Below are 19651 nucleotides of genomic sequence, written 5' to 3' on the forward strand. Positions count from 1 at the left end.
TTTTTGTGTATTTTTAATCAAGAGTTTCTATTCACAGCCTTGAGTGGGTAAAATGCTACCATAGGCCCTGTTTGTATAGATGGGAACAGTTTTTTGAGGCAGCTCCATTTGTGCCTCAGTGGGGATACTGTCATGGGAAAGAGTACTTCTCGTTTATGTTGCTTTCCAAGACCTTTAGTGGGACAAAACAGGGTGTTCAGTCCTCGCTTTTTACCTCAGTGCTTGCTTTTTGTTTGTTGTTGGGAGGAGGGTGTTTTGTTTTTATTTAGACTACAGGTTACCTTCAAGGTGAGGTCACTTGTTAGACCTACAACATTCAGTGCTCTTAGAATAACAAATTTATTCTATCATTCCCACATGATTTGACATGATGCCCAAGACTGTTGAAGGGAACCTTTCCACTCAGTTTCATAGAACCAAGTCCATGACTCCAAATGTCATTTATCACTTAAGAAATTAGGTGAGCCAAATAGGAACAATAACTGATCTATCACCATGGGCTTTGATTAGTTGAGAGGTGGGGTTTTATGTGAGAACAAAGACAGAGACCATAGGTGTTGTATTCTGGAAAGTAATTCGCCGTATCTTGTGTCCTGAAATTTTAACTGAGTCTGAATTCAGGCTGTTACATAATTATTTCTGGTTGCTTATAGCAGGATTGACTATGAGAAACATCAACAAAAAAAACAGAGCATGAAGATTCAAAAGCGTACAGTTTTGCCAGGACCAGAATGTGTTGGAGTTGCAGATAGAGCAGCCATAGTTGCTAATGGAAACTATAAAAGAAGCCAAGTGGGCTGGAGAGATGTCTCAGTGGTTAAGAACACTGGTTGCTCTTCCAGAGGTCCTGAGTTCAATTCCCAACACCCGCATGGTGGCTCACAACCATCTGTAATGAGATCTGGCTCCCTCTTCTGGCCTGCGGGGATACATGAAAACAACATTGTATACATAATAAATAAATTAATCTTTAAAAGAAGAAGCCAAGCACTTCATTGCTAGAGTATAGGAAAAAATATATATCTTGAAGGCTCCAGGCTGTTAAACTACAAACTCATGGAAAAGACTTTCCCTTTTAAAGGGTGCTGCTAAGATTTTGTAAAGAATTCCTTAGGCAGATGCTGCACTGGGTCCAACTCCCCTGTGCAGGCCACCGAAGGTGTGGACCAAGGAGACTGTGGTTCTGCTTGAGCTGGCAGTATTAATACCGTTGCCATGGTGCTGCTTTCACAGGCGGGCAGAACGGAAGTCATGATGTCATAGAAGCTTCCGCCAATGCCAGAGAATAGCCTGTGACGGCAACTAGGGTGTGACAGGGTCAGTTTCCTCAGACGCCTCTGATGGAGATTCATGAAGCTCGAGAAATTAATACTGAAGTGCATGTTGTATGTCAGGAACATGGGATGTCAGCCAAGGAAAACTGCCAGCACCAAGTAGAACCAGTCCCATAGAGACTGTATGGGCTACAAATAACAAGGCCTTAGGGGTAGGCACACTCAAACCTGTTGGATCTCAGGTGATGGCAGCATGTGACCCTGATCCCAGAGATGGGGCTACAGAATTCAGTTTTCCATTCAGTTTTTTGTTCGTTTTTTGCTCTCCTTCATTCCTATTCCTCCCTTCTATGGTCCAAATACTTTGCTTTTGAAACAGGAATGTGTACTCTGTGCCATTGTAATTTGGACTTACGTAACATTCTTTTGGGTTTTATTTGGCTCAGTTAAGAATTTGTTTACCTTTGATCTCAGAAGAAACTTTGAGCTTCTGAATGTCATTGGAACTGTTAAGAGTGAAGACTCTTGAAGTGGAGCTAAATGCATTTTGCATCCTGAGGTGGCTATGAGCCTTTGGGAGCCAGGAATGGAATTTTATGGTTTGGCTCTGAAAGGCCTCTCATGTTTTAAAAGCTTGCTTTCCAGACAGAAGTGCTGTTTTGACAGATGGTGGAATCCGTAGGAGATGAGGAACAGACGGCAGGAGCCGGTCACTAGGAGCAGGTCTTTTGACGGTTACACCCAGCCCTAGTTAGTTGCTTCTCAACCCCTTTGGGTTGCATATCGGATATTTACATTATGATTTATAACTATCAAAATTACAGGTATGAAGTAGCAACAAAACAATCTTATGGTTGGGGGTCCCCACAGAATGAGGAACTGTATTCAAAGGCATCGGCATTAGGAAGGTTGAGAAGCATGGTCCTAGTTGTTTTGGCTGCCTCTCTGCTTATTACAGTGTGTGAGCAGCCTTTGCCCCACGCTTCTGTTGCCCTCAACTGAGCTGTACACCACCCCACCCCTAGCTTCCTCAGTCGGACAGGCTGAAACCTTTTGAAACTGAACCAGCGTAAATCATTACTTCAGTTATGCAAAATTAACACACTGATGTATAACGTGTGTTTATGTGTACGTTTTACGGTATATGCATTGACCAGGTTATAAATCCATAAGGCTGTCATGCTCTCAATGTTTCCATGCAGAATTTCTCTTCTCTTGTATAATCTGTTTTCCACTGAGTTTTAGGTATCTGGTGACTTGCTTACACTCATAATGGTTTAATTTTACTTGTAGCTTTTAGGATTTTATTTGAAAGGAATCAAAGTATTTACTCTTTTTCTAATTATTTCCATATTGAGTAATTGGTTTTAAATCATTGTTGTTGCCTATATGAACACATCATTGTTTTTATTGTTAAGCAGAATTCTATTCTGTGGACAAGTCACTATTTGGTATCTGTTAGTGATCAAATGGCTTGTTGCCAATTGAAGACAATTAATAAAGCTAAAAGAACATAGGTGTACTTTTCTTTTTTGGAAAGTGTATTTTACCTATACTAATGATTTCAGTTAAGATACCTTTTACATTAAAAAAAAAAAAAACTTAAAAACATGTTTAACCTGATTGAGTACATGGTGACTGACATTAAGAAACGCTCTCAGAATGTTCAGGCAGTCTGTCTACCACATCTGTAACCCCTCTGATCGCCAGGGTTGATTTGATTGATGTGGCTGGCTAGGCAAGCGTTCTCTTCCTCCCTCGCTGCTCCATACATGTCCCTGCTGAAGCTGTGATCTTGGTCCAAGAGGAAAATGTTCCCTGGTAGAGAAGAAGTCTTTGATCAAGAATATATGAGCCGCAGCTCTCTCCTGCCACAACCTCCAAAGAAAATCTTACAGACTGAAGAGACGGCTCAGTAGTTAAGAGCTTATGCTGACTTTCCAGTGGAGCCGGTTCAATTCCCAGCATCTTTGTCAGATTGGTAGTGGCTGACGTTGACAGCTCCGGGGTGGGAGTGGGGGTGGGGGTGGTATCTGACACCCTCTTCTGGCCTCCGTGGGCACAGAGGGAGAGGGAGAAATAAAAATAAATATTAAAAAGAAAGACTTTGATGGTTGAGTGTTCAGCCCGAAATAAGACATTTATGCTATCCCCTCCAATGCTCAGGAAACGCATTGAAGAGGACCCAGAAAGAATGCGAGGGTTCGAAGATGAGAGGAGGCTTTAAAATGCCATATTCTGGGTAATACGCAGCCATATTAATCACAAACTGAACAACTACACATGACTCCAAATCCAGCTTCTCCCTTTAGAGACCCAGTCCTCATCCAGCTCTACTTTGCCAGTCTACTTTTGTCCATAGGAAGAGACTGTAAAAGACTCCAAAACTTCAGATTTTTGTTGCCGTTTGATTTGGTTGGTCTCATTAATGCCGTGTGCATCAAATAGTTCTAGGTCACTATATTTTGCTACTCTCAGCACTTTCTACGGCTGTTCCTCAACCAAAGAGATTCTAAAAGCGCGGGGCCGACCCCAGGTTCAGGAATTTAAGGACTATTTGAGTTGACGCCTCGGGTCTCTTTATCACAAAGGACCCGAACTCGATCCGCAAAGTTGGTTATTGCGACCCCGCGCTGCTGCGTGGAGGGACTGTTAGGCTTAAACTTCTAGCAGCTTCAAGAACTGGCGTTTAAATCCTTGAACCTGCCACTGAAACCAAAGGAGGAGGCTGCATAGCCAAGGAAACTACATTGCCCACAATTCTTTGAGCCGAGTAGCAAAAGACTGGACCAATAGATCCTGAGAAAGGCCTTTTCAGTGCTTGGACCGCAAGCTTTGGGCAAGACTTCCTACATCTCTGCCAAGCGGTCCTTGTAGCTGCTTTGGGGTTATTTCTGGCTATCATTAATATAAGAATGTGCAGTGGGGACCAAGGCAGGCGGAGAGGACAGACAGGGCTGCAGATCTGCGTCGCTACCACTGGCGGCCGTGAGGGATGCTCGAATGTTTGCAGAGTACCATGGCTGCTGCCGCCTCAGTGGCACAACCTGCTCAAGTAAGTGTCGCGTTCCCCTGGCCTCACCACAGTCCTACTAGACCCCCAGTACAGTTCTGTTCTCGTCCCTATGGTAGAAATCCCTGTGTCCCCAACAGGACTGGGCTTGTGAGTGGAACCCCTGTTACTGATTTCGGATGTGACTGGATGAGAGTGGGATCCACAAAGGACAAATTGACAGATGTGTGTCCTGTCTTGTTCTCGAGATTAAACAGAACCATTTACGCCTTACAATGGGAAGGTGAGGAATTTTACTTGTGTCCTTACGGACCTGGGGCTTAGTGAGGCTCGGAATGAAAGAACACGGTTTAAAAACACCTTTCAAAGTAGCCTTGGAGGGGTTAACACTGAGACCCAGGAAGGCTGAGTCTGCTAGGAGTCAGCTATGAGTGCTGAAGCCTAGAGATAAATAATTCAGATCTAATAAGGTCTCATAGCTCTAGGATTGGACACGGAGGCCTGAGCTGGTGAAACCCCTACCATGATCTTGGCAACTTTCTTCCCACAGATTCTCATGACTACTAAAGCACTTACGGATTGTTCACAGGTGAGTAAAGAGTGTATTCCAGGAGATTCACTGATGACCTCACTCCTTGTCTCTAGAATAGTGTGCTAAACTGACTGTTTCGCCAGAGTTCCACTGCATGGACCTGGAGAACTCCCAAACCAGGAGTGGAAACCCAGGCTGGGGGTTATATAGAAAGGTTTCTCACGAAACTCTTAGCAACCAGGGGGGGGGGGGGGGGGGGGGCGAGAAAAGAAAGGCTGCCCCAGGCATGGGTTCCAAAATATGGAACTGAAATATGGGGCTGAGCTTGCTTAGTGACACAGGTTGCCTGTCCTTCTGCTGACAAAGCAGCAGGGCAGAAGCCTGGGATGTCCCATGTCTATTCTGGAGATGATGGGAGCAGAGATGATTTGGTGAGATTTTTACCAGGTTCCCCATGGCCACAGCAAGAACACACGGTAAGCGTTACAGCTCAGACGAGAAGGTATCCTGGCAGTTGGGAACCAAGGAATACCGCAAAGTCATACCGCACAACAAACTTCACACAAGAGAGATATTGGGAGGGAAAAAAAAAAACCAAGAAGGTGAAAACCGGCCTCTGCTCAGGGGAGAAACATCCGAGAACTGAACAGGATACAGGGCTTATATAGTTCCTTGGGGGTGTGTGGGAGGGGGGACTTTTGAGGGTGAAGCTTTCCAGGGTGGAGATTGGTGGGATTTCAAATCCGGAGATTGGACTTTTTACTGTGTAGAGCAAGGGGTAAGGTCCAGCATTAGGGCAGTCAGAATGCTCTGTGGGTGGAACCTGGGAGTTCGAGCTTCTCAGGGGAGGGACCTGGGAACTAGTGTGGCTTGAGGGACTTACACACTATGGGGCTAACAGGAGGTGACAGACACCCCAGAGTCACAGCTACTGCCCTAGTCCAGGGAATGGTTGGGATGGCTTCATCAGTGTGGTGACCGGAGGGCCCAAAGCTGTGGTTGGGCTCTGGATTGCTTTTTCATTTAAGAAATCCGGGTTTTTCTTGGGGGGGAATGAGAGAAGGGTAAAATAACTCAAGGGACTTCAGATTTTTAGATTTTTATTGGATGGAAGCTTAACTAACTGCATTTTAATGTTGACTGTAGAATTCGATTTGGGGATATACTAGGATATCTGAAATCTTGTTTTGGCCATCCTAAAAACGAGGTGCAAATCCTATGTGAATATAAACCCAAGTAATCCCAGCACTTGGGGGGTTGAGAAGGGCAATCAGGAGTTCAATATAAGAATGAACTATATTTTTATTTTTGTAAAAATATTTTAACCTCTTTTGTCTATTATTGTATATATATCCATGCATGCCACAGCATATGTATACAGGTCAGAGGAAAATTCTGTGCAGTTATCTCCTTTTACAAGTGTGTACAAAAGAGAGGAATGAGAGCTGCAAACCTGTGGGTGCTGGCATTCAAGACATAACAGTGACGAGTCAGCTCACCTTTAGATGTGTGTGAAGGACTCATCTAGGGAATCCCTGGAAAAATGGTCTAATACAGTGAGTTACAGCCCTGTGTTTGCCAAGCTCAGAATGACATGGCTTCCTCCAGCAGGCCTGTGGGTACTGTAGGAGAACACAGTGATACTGAGCCTGCAGTGAAAGGTATGTGTCAATGGCCTTGGAGTCTAGTATCTCCCTAAGAGGTACAAAATACAAAGCATAGTGTATGAAGGAAGGGTGTACAGGTGGGTGAGCTTGGAATCTTAGGAGAGAAGTAGATCGTTTTGTGATCTTAGGAGAGAAGTAGATCATTTTGTGGTTTGTCTCCATCCTGACAGGGCTGTGTGACCTTTGAAGACATGGCTGTGTACTTCTGCCAGGGAGAGTGGGAGCTCCTGGATGAAGCTCAGAGGCTACTGTATCTCACTGTGATGCTGGAGAACTTTGCACTTCTAACCTCACGGGGTAAGGCCTGTATATCTCCCCGTGGTCTCATTGCCTTCTGTTCTCTGTATCTCTGTATTTTCCTCTGCTATCAGACTACAGGCCCTGCTGATATCCCACTTCCTTGATAGGTGCATTGTGGGTGCCCATATCTGAGCTGTGTGCATTACCCTCAGCAACCCAAAGACTCGATCCTTCCAAAAGATTCACTGAAAGTTCTGAGTGGCAAGAGTCCTGGAATCTAATCTATAGTTCCCACTTGGCTTGCTCTCTTTTTAGCTGGGTGACTCTTCACATCCATAGTACCATTGCTCTATTTTCTTCATCCTCCTACCTGACACCTCTTTATAGCCACCTTCTTCAGGAACTGGCAAGCATTGTCATGATTGGTACTTGTGTTGGGCTATGAATTCCTATCAGACCTTCTACTAGGCTTTTTTGTTGTTTGTTTTTTGAGACAGGATTTCTCTGCGTAGTTTTGGTGTGTGTGTCCTGGATCTTACTCTGTAGACCAGGCTGGCCTTGAACTCACAGAGATCCATTTGGCTCTGCCTCCAGAGTGCTGGGATTAAACGTGTGTGCCACTGCTGCCTGGCATCTAGGCTTTTTTTTTTTTAAATACTTACCTTTCTTTCTAATGGTCTTCTGTGTACTGGATTGTTCTAAACCACTGCTGATCACTTACTTGTCCTTCTCTTCCTTAAGACTTACATCACAGGGAGCTGGAGAGATGACTCAGAGGTTGAGAGCACTGGCTGCTCTTCCAGAGGTCCTGAGTTCAATTCCCAGCACCCACAAGGTGGCTCACAACCACCTGTAGTGAGATCTCGTGCCTTCTTCTGGCCTGAAGTCATACATGCTGTATACATAATAAATAAATAAATCTTTAAAAAAAAAAAAAAAGGCTTGCATCATGGAGTTCACACGTTCTTAGACAAGTAGGACTGTGGGGGAAATTCCTGGTTTCTCAAAGGATAAAAAGCAAAAGGAGTCTCATGGGGAAGCTTGGCCCTCATGAGTGGCAAGTGAGGCAGGAAATGACATCAGAGTTGTGTCCAAATCACACCAGAAACCTGTTACACAGCAGTGTTTTGATGTGCCATTAGCCATATCCCATTTCTGTGTTTTCTTCGTCACATTCAGTAGTTGCTCATCTCCTGCTCCAGCTGTCCCAACCTTTCTTCCTGCCCCTCAAGCATCACTTACCCCTCATCAGTGTCTTCCAACACTGACCCATACTTACTATGCCCTGTGAACATTGATCTTTAAACAGCACTGCAGACTTGTACAGTTAGAATTCTCTGAACCTAGACATGTCAAGTGTGTTCCACATCTACCCTTGTCAAAGGAGCATGTCAAACAGTTATATTGTTGGATTGTATGATGAGATAGGCTTTTAAAATATTTGTAAAAATGTGTTGTGTTGTGTCTGACCAACAAGGAAGGATATTCAAGGGGTCTGTGTGTTTTTACAATACTAACAACCAATTCTACAGTGTGGCAGGCACTGCCGGTCTGCACTTTGACTCAGATTTGATTCTATCAGGAGTATGAAGTATGTCTCATATATTAAAATCTCCTCAAACTCCAGTTGCAAATGAGATGTCCAGAGCAGTCCATTTTTGTCTGTGCAACTACAAATTTGAGGGTTCTCTCAACATGTCCCTGGTTTAGTAATGTTCTAGAAAAATGCTGTTATGGAGGTTGCAGTTCAGGAATATCAAATGGAAGAGCTGCATAAGCAAAGCTCTGGTCAGATGGCCAGCAAGATGGTTCAGCAGATGAAGGCATCTGTGACCAAGTAGGTGGCCCCAAGTTTGATCCCCAGGCCTCACACTGTGGAGCTATGTAGTTTTCTTCTGGTTTCCATGCAAGAAAGAAGAGTAGAGGGAGAGAGAAGAGGAGGGAGGGAGGTGAGAAGAAGGAGGGAGAGAAGAAAGAAGAAAGGAAAGATTATTTGGGCAGAAGGTTTGGCAGCCTTCTGTCCTCTCTGGGCACTCCACTCTCCCAACTCTTCTCTGTAGTGATCAACCCAGATGTTTCCTAAACCATGTCATGTGGTGGTTCTGATGAAGGTCTCATTGATTTAATCATTGCACACAACTGATTAACTGATTGTACCCCTCTCCCCTCCCAGTGATCAGTATGGGGCTGAAATTAAAATCTTTGCATCAGATCTTGGTCTCTTCTAGAACTTGTCCACAATGGGACTTATGATTGCCTCCAGGAACTAGTTAGCACACTAGTATGCAGAGGCATTTTAGGATTAAAAAGGACACAATTGGGCTATCCAATAGAAAAACAATGGAGATAATTCACCCTTTATAAGACATATTTCATATGTTTTATCTCTTGAAAGCCCTGTTTTAACTTACTATAGGCTATCATTTTAGGAATAGTAGTAATAGAGGTAGCTGTTTTTTGTTTTGTTTTGTTTTGTTTGTTTGTTTTTTGTTTTTGTGCTGAATGTTGAACCCAGGACTTTGAACTTGCTTAAGAACCACTCTATACCTGAACTACATACCTAACTCAATGTGAACTTTTAAACAGGGGCTCCACTGGGTTCATTTGGTTGAATCATGTCTTGTGTCTAAGACAATCTAAATTTGTTATTTCTTAAATGAGAGTTTGACTATCTCATGGATAGAATAACTTTGATGGACTTTATAAAGGAATATGACCTTGTGGTTCAGTATCTGGCCCTAAGACAGACAGAGCAGAGGAGTATGTTCTTGGCTATACATGAAAACATGATTTTTTTTTTAATGTCATTTCTGGATTGCTTTTTTTTTTCCATATTAACTCCATGCTACTCATTGACCCCTTTGTCACCTGTTAACAATTGCTCACCCTTCTGCTGGGCAGGGTGGCACATGCCTTTAATCCCAGTACTTGATAGGTAGAAGCAGATGGATCTTTGTGAGTTCAAAGCCAGTCTGATCTACAGAGTGAGTTCTAGGACAGCCAGGGCTATGTAAAGAGATCTTGTCTCAAAACAATCAAACAATTGGCTTGACTTAAAGATTGAATGAGAAGAAGCATTCCTTAAGAAGTTAAAACATGGGCAGGAGAGATGGCTCAGCGGTTAAGAGCACTGGCTGTTCTTCCAGAGGTCCTGAGTTCAATTCCCAGCAACCACATGGTGGCTCACAACCATCTGTAGTGAGATCTGGTGCCCTCTTCTGGTATGCAGGGATATGTGCAGACAGAACACTGTGTATATAATAAATAAATAAATCTTTTTAAAAAAAGAAGTTAAAACATCAAATATAGAGAAAAACAATAATAAAGCATCATTGATATACTCCATCCACAGTTAACATGACTTTCAACAGCATTTTTCTTCTTTCAGATTGTTGGTATGCATCAGAGTATGAAAAAATCCTTCTGTACTGAGTGTTTGTGTAGAAATGCCACAAGCCAGGACTTCAGAGGAAACTCTACTCACTGGGAAGACTCACCCCTGTGACATCTGTGTTCCTGTCTTGACAGACATTTTGCATCTGGATGACCTACCTGGACAAAAACTGTTCTTTGTAGAGGCATGTTCAATCCTCTAGGGTCAAAAGAACCATAGTGCCAAGAATCCATTAAAGGGAGATGTAGACAGTGACTCTCTTATGAAAAACTGCATGCTCCATGTGTCAGGGAATCCCTTCATCTACTGGAAAATTAGAAAGGACTTCTCAGCTAAATGGGACCTTCTCCAGTCCCTGAACAGTCCCAAAGGTGGGAAGCTAAGTGAAATCACCAAGTCTGTGGAGGCTAATAGTAGAAAAAGTCACTTTAAGTCACAAGAATTCAGAAAACCTTCCAGCTACAAACTCAAGTTTGTTCAGCACCCAAGGGGATGCACTGGAAAAATAGATTTTGAGCCTAGCAAATACAGACAAGCCTTACAAGATAAATACTCACTTGTGCCATCCCAGAGAGTTCCCACTGAAGAAAGGCCTTATGAGTGTAGGGAATGTGGAAAATCTTTTAGCCAAAAAGCTACACTTACTATATACCAGAGACTTCATACTGGAGAAAAACCATATAAATGTGGTGAATGTGGGAAGTCGTTCAGTCAGAGCTCCAACCTCATTGAACACTGTAGAATTCACAGTGGAAAAGGCCATATGAGTGTGGAGAGTGTAGGAAGAAAGCCTTTGGATGCAAATCCAATCTTGTCCGACATCAGAGAACTCACACAGGGGAGAAGCCATATGAATGTGACAAATGTGGGAAATGGTTTAGGCAAAGCTTCGGCCTCGTTGAACACCAGCGAATTCACACCACAGTGAGGCCATATGAGTGCAACCAGTGTAAGAAGTCCTTTAGTCAGCAAGCCACTCTCATTATACATCAGAGAGTTCACACTGGAGAAAGGCCATACAAGTGTGGAGAATGTGGAAAATCCTTCAGCCGGGGTTCGAACCTTATCGAACACTGCCAAATTCATACTGGAGAAAAGCCTTCTGAGTGTGGGGAGTGTGGGAAATCCTTTAGCCAAAGAGCTACCCTCATTAGACACCAGAGAATTCACACTGGAGAAAGGCCTTATGAGTGTAGGGAATGTGGTAAGTTCTTTAGGCAAAACTTCATGCTACAACATGAAGAATTCATGCTACAACAAAAACTTATGAGTGTGGCCAGTGTGGGAAATCTTTTAGCCAAAGAACTACCCTTATCAGACATCAGCGAGTTCACACTGGAGAAAGGCCTTATGACTGTGAGGAATGTGGGAAAACCTTTGGGTACAAAGCCAAACTTGATCGACATCAGAGAACTCACACTGGGGAAAGGCCCTATAAGTGTGCTGAATGTGGGAAATTCTTCAGGCAAAGCTACAGTCTTGTTGAACACCAGAGAATACATACCAGAGCTAGGCCTTATGAGTGTGGCCAGTGTGGAAAGTCCTTTAGCTGCAGGGCTGCCTTTATTAAACATCAGAGAGTTCACACTGGGGAAAGGCCTTATACATGTGGTGAATGTGGGAAATCCTTCAGTCGAAGCACCAGCCTTATTCGACATTGCAGAATTCACACTGGGGAAAAGCCCTATGAGTGTGACCAGTGTGGAAAATCATTTAGGCAAGTCTGTCCTCATTCAACACCAAATAGTCCACACTGGAGAAAGGCCTTATGAATGCACCAAGTGTGGTAAATCTTTTAGCCAGTGCTCAAGTTTCTTCCAACACCAAAAAGGTCATGGCATGGGGAATACTCAGGAAGGCAGCAAATATAGCAAACTCCTTAACCCTGTGTCTAAAATAGCTCCTAAAAGTCCACATTTTAGAAAGACCTTGGAGCAACAGGTAATGTAATCTTTTGCTCTTAACAGATGAGCTGAATATTTTGGGGTTTTGTTGTTTGTTTGCTTGTTTGAGACAGGATCTCCCTAAGTAGCTCTGGCTGTCTTAGAAATTACTATGTAGAGCAGGTTGGCCTCAGACTCACAATGACCCATCTGCCTCTGCCTCCCAAGTGCTGGGTTAGAGGCATGTGCCACCACACCCAGCTAAGATGGTTTGAACTTTTTTGAGCATGCCATCTGCCAACATGTAAACCCCACCATAAACATGTGGGTCTAAAGGGTCCCATGCCTTCCAGGTAGTGTGATGCATATGGAAGCTGCCCTTCAGCAGTCCTTGATAGTTCTCCTTGCCCAAATTAAATCACTGCCACATTGTTTCATTGAAAGAGCGCCCCCTCTTAGCACCTTTACTATATGTGTACATGTACCTCCAACATGCCTGGGCTTCCCTAGAGGAAATTATCAGTGCCCTGCACCTTAGGGGTGACATATTTCCTTTTCTGACTGACTGACTGTATGTTAGCCTGTAATTTGGTTACTAAGAAGACTTCTGGGCAAAGGCTTGCCTTCCTTTAAATTCTTTGCCTAACGTTACCCTTTGCAGTTGAGATGGATTTTATTCCTCATTCTGACTGAATATGCATGTCTAACTGATACTTACACACTTCAACTCACTAAGTAGTCACATCCTCGTTGGTATTGCTCTGCTTTGTGCAATAGAACAGGCCATGTTCTCTTGTGTACTTTTAATCAAGGGGTATGGTTTGTCTCCCTTGATGAGCAGAATTCTAACATAGGCCCAGTCTGTGCGAAAAGCAGGACAGTTCTTTATGAAGCCCCCACTGTGTGTGCCACAGTAGACACACTGAGAGCAGTTCTCTCTCTGGTGTTTAGTTTGCATTGCTAGCCCAGTAACTACTAGCATTGCTCCCACTGTAGGGAAGCAAGGCTTCCTGGACCTTGGCTTTTGTGGCCTAGGTGTCTTTAATGCTGCTTTTTCCCCCCGGAGCTGAGGATCAAACCCAGGGCCTTGTGCTTACCAAGCAAGTGCTCTACCACTGAGCTAAATCCCTAACCCCGTGCTTTTTTCTTTTTAAGATTAATGATCGTGGGGCTGGAGAGATGGCTCAAGGGTTAAGAGGCACTGACTGCTCTTCCAGAGGACCCAAGTTCAATTCCCAGCACCCACATAGCAGCTCACACCTATCTGTAACTCCAGTTTCAGGGGACCCGATACCCAAGGCAAAAGCACCAAAGAACTTGAAAGTAAAATAAAATATATCTAAAAAGAATAAAAGTAAGGCATTAAAAAAAAGGTTAGTGATCACTCCCATGGAAAGATTAGTTGTTTTAACTACCTTTGGTGCTCCTTGATACAGCTTGGACTGATTACAATATTCCCACATAAATTTACATTTAGTGTGCAGTGCTGTTGAACAGATGCATTTCATATGGGTGCTGTGAAGACATGTGTAATCTTATGGTTCCACAAGTTTTTGTCACTGGGATCCAGGAAAGAACAATAATTAGTACCAAAACATAGGGTGTGGTCCATGTATTGTGGAAGAGCCGGCAGAAAGCCGTATGCATTGTGCTGCTTATGAAAACTGTCCTAAATTCTAGTGACTGTGTATTGGGCAAATCACACAACCAAATCTGTATGTCTTATACTTGAAGTCATTGAGAAGATAATCTTAAACGTTTACAATTCTCCACCACATTTCTTGAAATTCCCCACAAGTTTGAATGTTATGGAGGCAAAAATACAAGGAAATTTAATTGAGATTCCCATAAAGGAACAACTGATGATGTTTTGGGTTTTGGTTGGTGGTCTGGCTTTGGTTTTGTCTAGCAAGGATTGTTCTTGTCTCAATTTGAATCGGCCTCCATTGTTCACCTCCCCCTCTCCAGCTGCTGTAAAACTACCTTCACCTAGTATCAGTGAAGAATGGAAAACCAGTGGGGTTGTGCTCGCTTCGGCAGCACATATACTAAAATTGGAACGATACAGAGAAGATTAGCATGGCCCCTGCGCAAGGATGACACGCAAATTCGTGAAGTGTTCCATATTTAAAAAAAAAAAAAAAAAAAACAGTGGGGTTGCCAAACATAGTTTCTAGAAAAAATGGAGATTTATCTTTTTCACTTTTAGCCATTTTTTTAAGAATTTACTTATGTAAAATTGAAATACCACTACGTCTAAATATTTAAAGTGTATACATTTTAAAAGTTTATCATCCATGTATGCCCATGAAGACACTGTGATCTCTGTAGTCGACATATTCAAAAGTTGTTATGTTTCTATATAATTCCCCTGTGGTCCCAGGCTTTGAGGTATCCAAAGATTTCCTTGCTTTTTTATTTTATTATTTTATGAGAGTAAGTATTTTGACTGTGCACCACATGCGTGCCTGAAAGAGGGCATCAGATCCCCTGGGATTGGAGTTATGAATGGTTGTGAGCCACCATGTGGGTGCTAGGAATTGAACTTGAATCCTCTACAAGAGCACCAAGTGCTCTTAACCCCTGAGCCAGCTCTCCAGCCCAATTTGCATTGTTAAATTGAATTAATTTGCAGTTTTTATAATTATTATGGATAGGATCATAATGTGCTAACTTTTTAAAAATCAGTTTTTAAATTTTATTTTTATATGTATAAGCATTTTGCTTGCATCGATGTGTGTGAACCAAATGCATGCCTGGTACCTGAAGAGGTCAGAAGAGGGCTTTGGATCCCCTGGAACTATTGTTAAATATGTATGTGATGCTGAGCACCAAACCTATGCACTCCAAGATCAGCAAGTATCGTTAACTGCTGAGATATCTCTTCAGCCGCCATAATGTACTAACATTTTCCTGCGTTTTTCACAATAAGCAATCACTTTTAGATTCCTTAATGTTACTGATACAAACATTTTTCTCTGAGAAGTATCCTCTTATAGTTGTGTCACTCCTCATTCATATTAATAAGCAGGTGAGTCATTTCCAGTTTAGTACTGATGACAACAAAAAGGCCACAAAGATTATGTACGTACAATTTTTAAATGTACAAGCTTTATCCTCTCTTTGCTGTGACTTAAACTAATTGTATCCTTATAATCTCAATGTCAGTATGTATACACTCATACTACTTCATAAAAGTCTGGCCATTCTTTTTTCTCCAAGACATGGTTTCTCTGTGTAGTCCTGGCTGTCCTGGAACTCACAAAGATCCATCTGCCTCTGCCTCCCAAATATTGGGATTAAAGGTGTGGGCCACCACCATCCAGCAAGTTTGCCCGTTCTTGAGAAAGGCAATCTCTTTGGAATGGTGAGCTGTATGTAATGTCAGCTCATTGTGGTTTTAATGGCATTTCTATGATGTTGATAGTTCTACCTGCTGTTCCATCGGTAGACCTTTCCTCATAAAATGTTAATACCATTTGTCTATGTAATGGCTGACAATCCCATTTTTTTCTCGAAAGTACAAAACATTTATAACTAAGAAATGTAGTGGAACTTTACTTAGTTTTGGGTCAAATAACTTTGATAAATGAAATAATTGTTTTTGAATACGAAAAATATTTTCTCAACATTTTGTAATATTCATAGTATTAATAGTATGGACATAGTAATTTTTATCTTGAAATGCATTCTTAACATTTTCAGCACATTCTTGAATCTAGAAATTCAGAAAAAAAAAAAAAAAAACAAATAAACCTGTTGCACGGCTTATCAGTTTTCCTGATACAAATCATCGTAGTCAGACTGGCATGTGATGTCACTACATGTGAACTTAGAGATGTGACATCATATTCTGTCTCTGTCATACTGATAGGCATGTCAAGAATATATGATCAAATAAGGGCATTCCTACCTTTCTCTTTATGAGGTAGCTTTATTTCCAAACATGGTGACACACAACTGTACTCCCAGCACTCAGAAGACTAAGGCAAGATAAGTATTTAAGCCCAGGAGTTTAAGGCCAGCTCAAGAAACTTAGTGAGACCATCTCTAAAAAAGTAAAATAGATCAACTGAAGTTTGTTTTACAACAAATTCTACCTATGTAGTGTATAATATTGGTGTCTTGATACAAGCTTAATTTTTTTGTCATTACTGTGATAACATACTTGACAGAACCTATAGGAAGAAAGATTTATTTTTGATCTACAAGATTCAGGAGGTTTTGGTTCATTATGATAAGGCATGGCTGAGTGGTTCTGCCACCATAGGAGCATGTTGGGGACCACTGGGAAGAACAGTGTCATATGGACATGACAGGACCACTTACTCATGAGCCCACAGCAGCTGTGACTGCCTGCTTGAGGTCAGTAAGCCTCGAAGTGGGATGCTTATTAGCCCCCTACTGAGGAGTTATTGACTGTTGATGACTGTTAAGAAGAGAGAGTCAATTTTCTTTAGAATTTCTTTGGCCTCTGGTAAGTCAACCATGCTTCCATGGATGGCCCCACACCCAAAGTATATGAAGAGGACAAATTGGACTCTGTGGGAAAACTCGAAAGTGGTTTGCTAACTCACATGCATGCTATGCGTGTGCGTGTGCGTGCGTGTGTGCGCGCACGCACACACGCACACACACACACACACACACACACACACACACCAATAAATAAAAATTTACAATACAGTACTGCCTACAGGGTCCCAGGAGGTCTGCAAGTGGTCAGTGACTCTGCTTCCTCCAACCTTGGGGCTGGGGACCACTCTTGGGCCTCGACCTGCTTCTGGGCCACTCACTGTCTTACACTCATTTCCATCACCTAGTGGGATGTGCTGTGGAAAGGTGCAATGTGTTGATTGACCCAACACCTTGTGCATAGAATGACTCTCACCTCAACCCTGACTGCTCAGCGTGGATTCCTGCTATTCCTCCTCATGGGACATAACCTTAAACAGGTCCCTATGCTGCCTTGACCAGAAGATGTATTCACGTTTTCCTCTATGGGTTGACAGGAGGAGTATTGTGTGCCTCTCAAGTGCCCAGCTTGGTCCTCGGGTGCCCAGTTTGGAGCTCAAATCTGACACTTGGATCTCACATCCTGTCTGTACAAAGCTCAGTGACAGAGATGAAGTACAGGTTGTTGCTATGCTATGCTGGAAAGGTACCACAGCAAGCTCAGAATAGAGAGGTGCCAGGTGGCAACTGACTACAGGGAATTTGTCTGTCTGCCTTTCAGGCCTGTGAGATGGTTCTATGGGGGTAGACATCCACCTCCAAGCCTAACAACCTGAGTTCAATCCCTGGAACCCACAGAATGGAAGGTGAACCAACTCCCCCAAGTTGTGCTGTGGGCTACCACATGTGTGTCATGGCGCACTTGTGCACACACACACATATATATACACACATGCCAAATAGACATTGGGCCTAGAGAGATGACTCAGCAGGTGAGAGCACTCTCTGCCTTTGCAGAGGACCTGTGCTTAGTTCCATCACTCTTTAGGGTGGACATACAAGACTCACAACTATCAGTCATTCAGGCTCCAAGAAATCAGGCACCTCTAGCCTCTGTGGGCACCTACATTCACATCCACAAACCTACACACACAACACACAAATGAACAAAGAAACAAAAACAATTGTTTTTTAAAGACGTAGTGATGGGTAGGAAGTGAGCTTATGAACATTCAGTAGTGAGCATTCAGGACTACAGTGTCACCTTGGCCTAGAACACAGGAAGCCCTGGGTAATTTACTGACAGTCGCTCAGATTATTCATGATGGATCCCAGCTCACTCATTGTCAGGACCTGTCTTGTTTATTAATTGATCATCCCTCATATTTGTCCCTCTTCAGTGTCTCTCTTCAAATCCTATATACTGGACCAGCAGTTCTGCCTAGGTATACAATGGGTTTACACTGGGATTCTGAGGGAAAGGACTGGGATGAGAAAGGAAAGAGTCAAAAGCTAAGGTCAGGAGGGCTGCTGGGGCTGATGACCAAAACTAGAAAGTTCATCAGTATCCCAGATCCTTGTATATATACTTCTCAAGTGGGGAGTATCACCACTCCTTGTATACCTCAAGTGAGGATCATCACACTCCTTATATCACACACCTCTCAAGTGAGGGAGCAGAAAACAAGTCAGTAAAGTAAAGCAGAAAACAGTTGGCAGAATTATGGGGAACACAGAGCACCCCCTACTTCCTGTTTTGCAAGATACATACTTGTACAGTAAGCAAGGCATTTCATTTCTCCATGTCTGGAACATTTGATCACAGTTTTACAGGCTCCAGGCCCCTTGGAGCCCTGGCACAGTCCATTCCTGGCCTTGCCAAGTGTGACCCTGACAGAGAACAAATGCCCAGGGCTTCTTGTTCCATCCCCAGGATGCCAAAAGGCATAGCAAATTCCAGGCTACCCATGGCTACACAGTGAGAGCCCTTCAAAAATAAAGTTGAAGAAACTGCCCCGAGAAACATCTTGGTCCACCAGAGGGTTCATCTACTCAGACTTGGGGGGATTGGACCCCAGTTTTTCACAAAGTAGGAATGATGTGTTCTCCACTGGATATAAGACAACCTTAGGTTTGTTCTCTCAACTACCAGCTCTTTATGTACTCTTGTCTATGTGTCCAATGAAGACCTGCAACAGACTTGTGGTAACCCACAAGAAGCTAATGAGATCCCCCCCCAATTTTTCATTTCTGTGAGCACTTACTCTGCTGTGCTCATATTAGTGAGCAGAACCCATGAGTGACTGAGATGAAGCATACGTCCTGTCCTTGAGTAGGACAACTTACTGTCTAGTGTAAAAACAACACATGAAAACACTTATAAAATTAAACTTGTCTCATGCCCCTTTTAAATTTCTTCTAGGAATTTCATACTTCAATATATGCATTTTGCTGGGCTGCAGTCTCTGGCATGTCGCTGCTGTGGGATATCATTCTGTATGCTGTGAATATGTGTTTCTCTGATTGGATGATAAATAAAATGCTGATTGGCCAGTAGCCAGGTAGGAAGGATAGGCGGATAGCAGATAAGGAGAATTCTGGAAAGAGGAAGGATGAGTCAGGAGTCACCAGCCAGACACAGAGAAGGCAAGATGTAAAGGCAGAACTGAGAAAAGTTACCAAGCCATGTGGCTAAACATAAATAAGAATTATGGATTAATTTAAGTATAAGAGCTAGTCAGTAATAAGTCTGAGCTAATGGCTTATTTAATTAATATAAGCCTCTGTGTGTTTACTTGGGGGATGCAAGTGGGAGAGTTTGTTCTGACTGCTGGCCGGCCAGGACACAGGAAAACTTCCAACTACATTCTGGTACCCAATGTGGGGCCAAATAAAGTTTGCCTGGACATCAGAGGAAACAGCAAGCCATTTTAACTAAACACAAAAATCAGGCAGTGGTAGCACATGCCCTTAATCTGATCACTTGGCATTCAGGGTCTGTGTGTGTTCAAGACCATATTAGGGAACAGAGCCAAGCTTGGTGTCACATACCTTTAATCCCAGTACTAACCATAGAGACCTGAAGGTCCATACAGACAGGCAGTGACAGGGAAGTGAGGTAACTGGGCTAAGAGCCAATGGCAGCCAGAACAGCAAGGCAATAAAAATGTGGGTAGACAGGAAGTAGCTCACT

The 19651-nt window shown here is 43.0% G+C and overlaps 1 non-coding gene and 1 pseudogene across 1 annotated transcript; both read left to right on the plus strand.

Annotated features, from left to right (window-relative positions):
- Positions 1 to 3313: 3313 nt before the first annotated feature.
- LOC114684492 lies at positions 3314 to 12160 on the plus strand (annotated as a pseudogene).
- Positions 12161 to 14027: 1867 nt separating this feature from the next.
- LOC114684502 lies at positions 14028 to 14134 on the plus strand. The gene has a single exon (XR_003733297.1). It is a non-coding gene; the product is annotated as a U6 spliceosomal RNA (small nuclear RNA).
- Positions 14135 to 19651: the final 5517 nt, after the last annotated feature.

This window comes from Peromyscus leucopus, chromosome 1 (assembly GCF_004664715.2).
Source record: "Peromyscus leucopus breed LL Stock chromosome 1, UCI_PerLeu_2.1, whole genome shotgun sequence".
NCBI lineage: Eukaryota > Metazoa > Chordata > Mammalia > Rodentia > Cricetidae > Peromyscus > Peromyscus leucopus.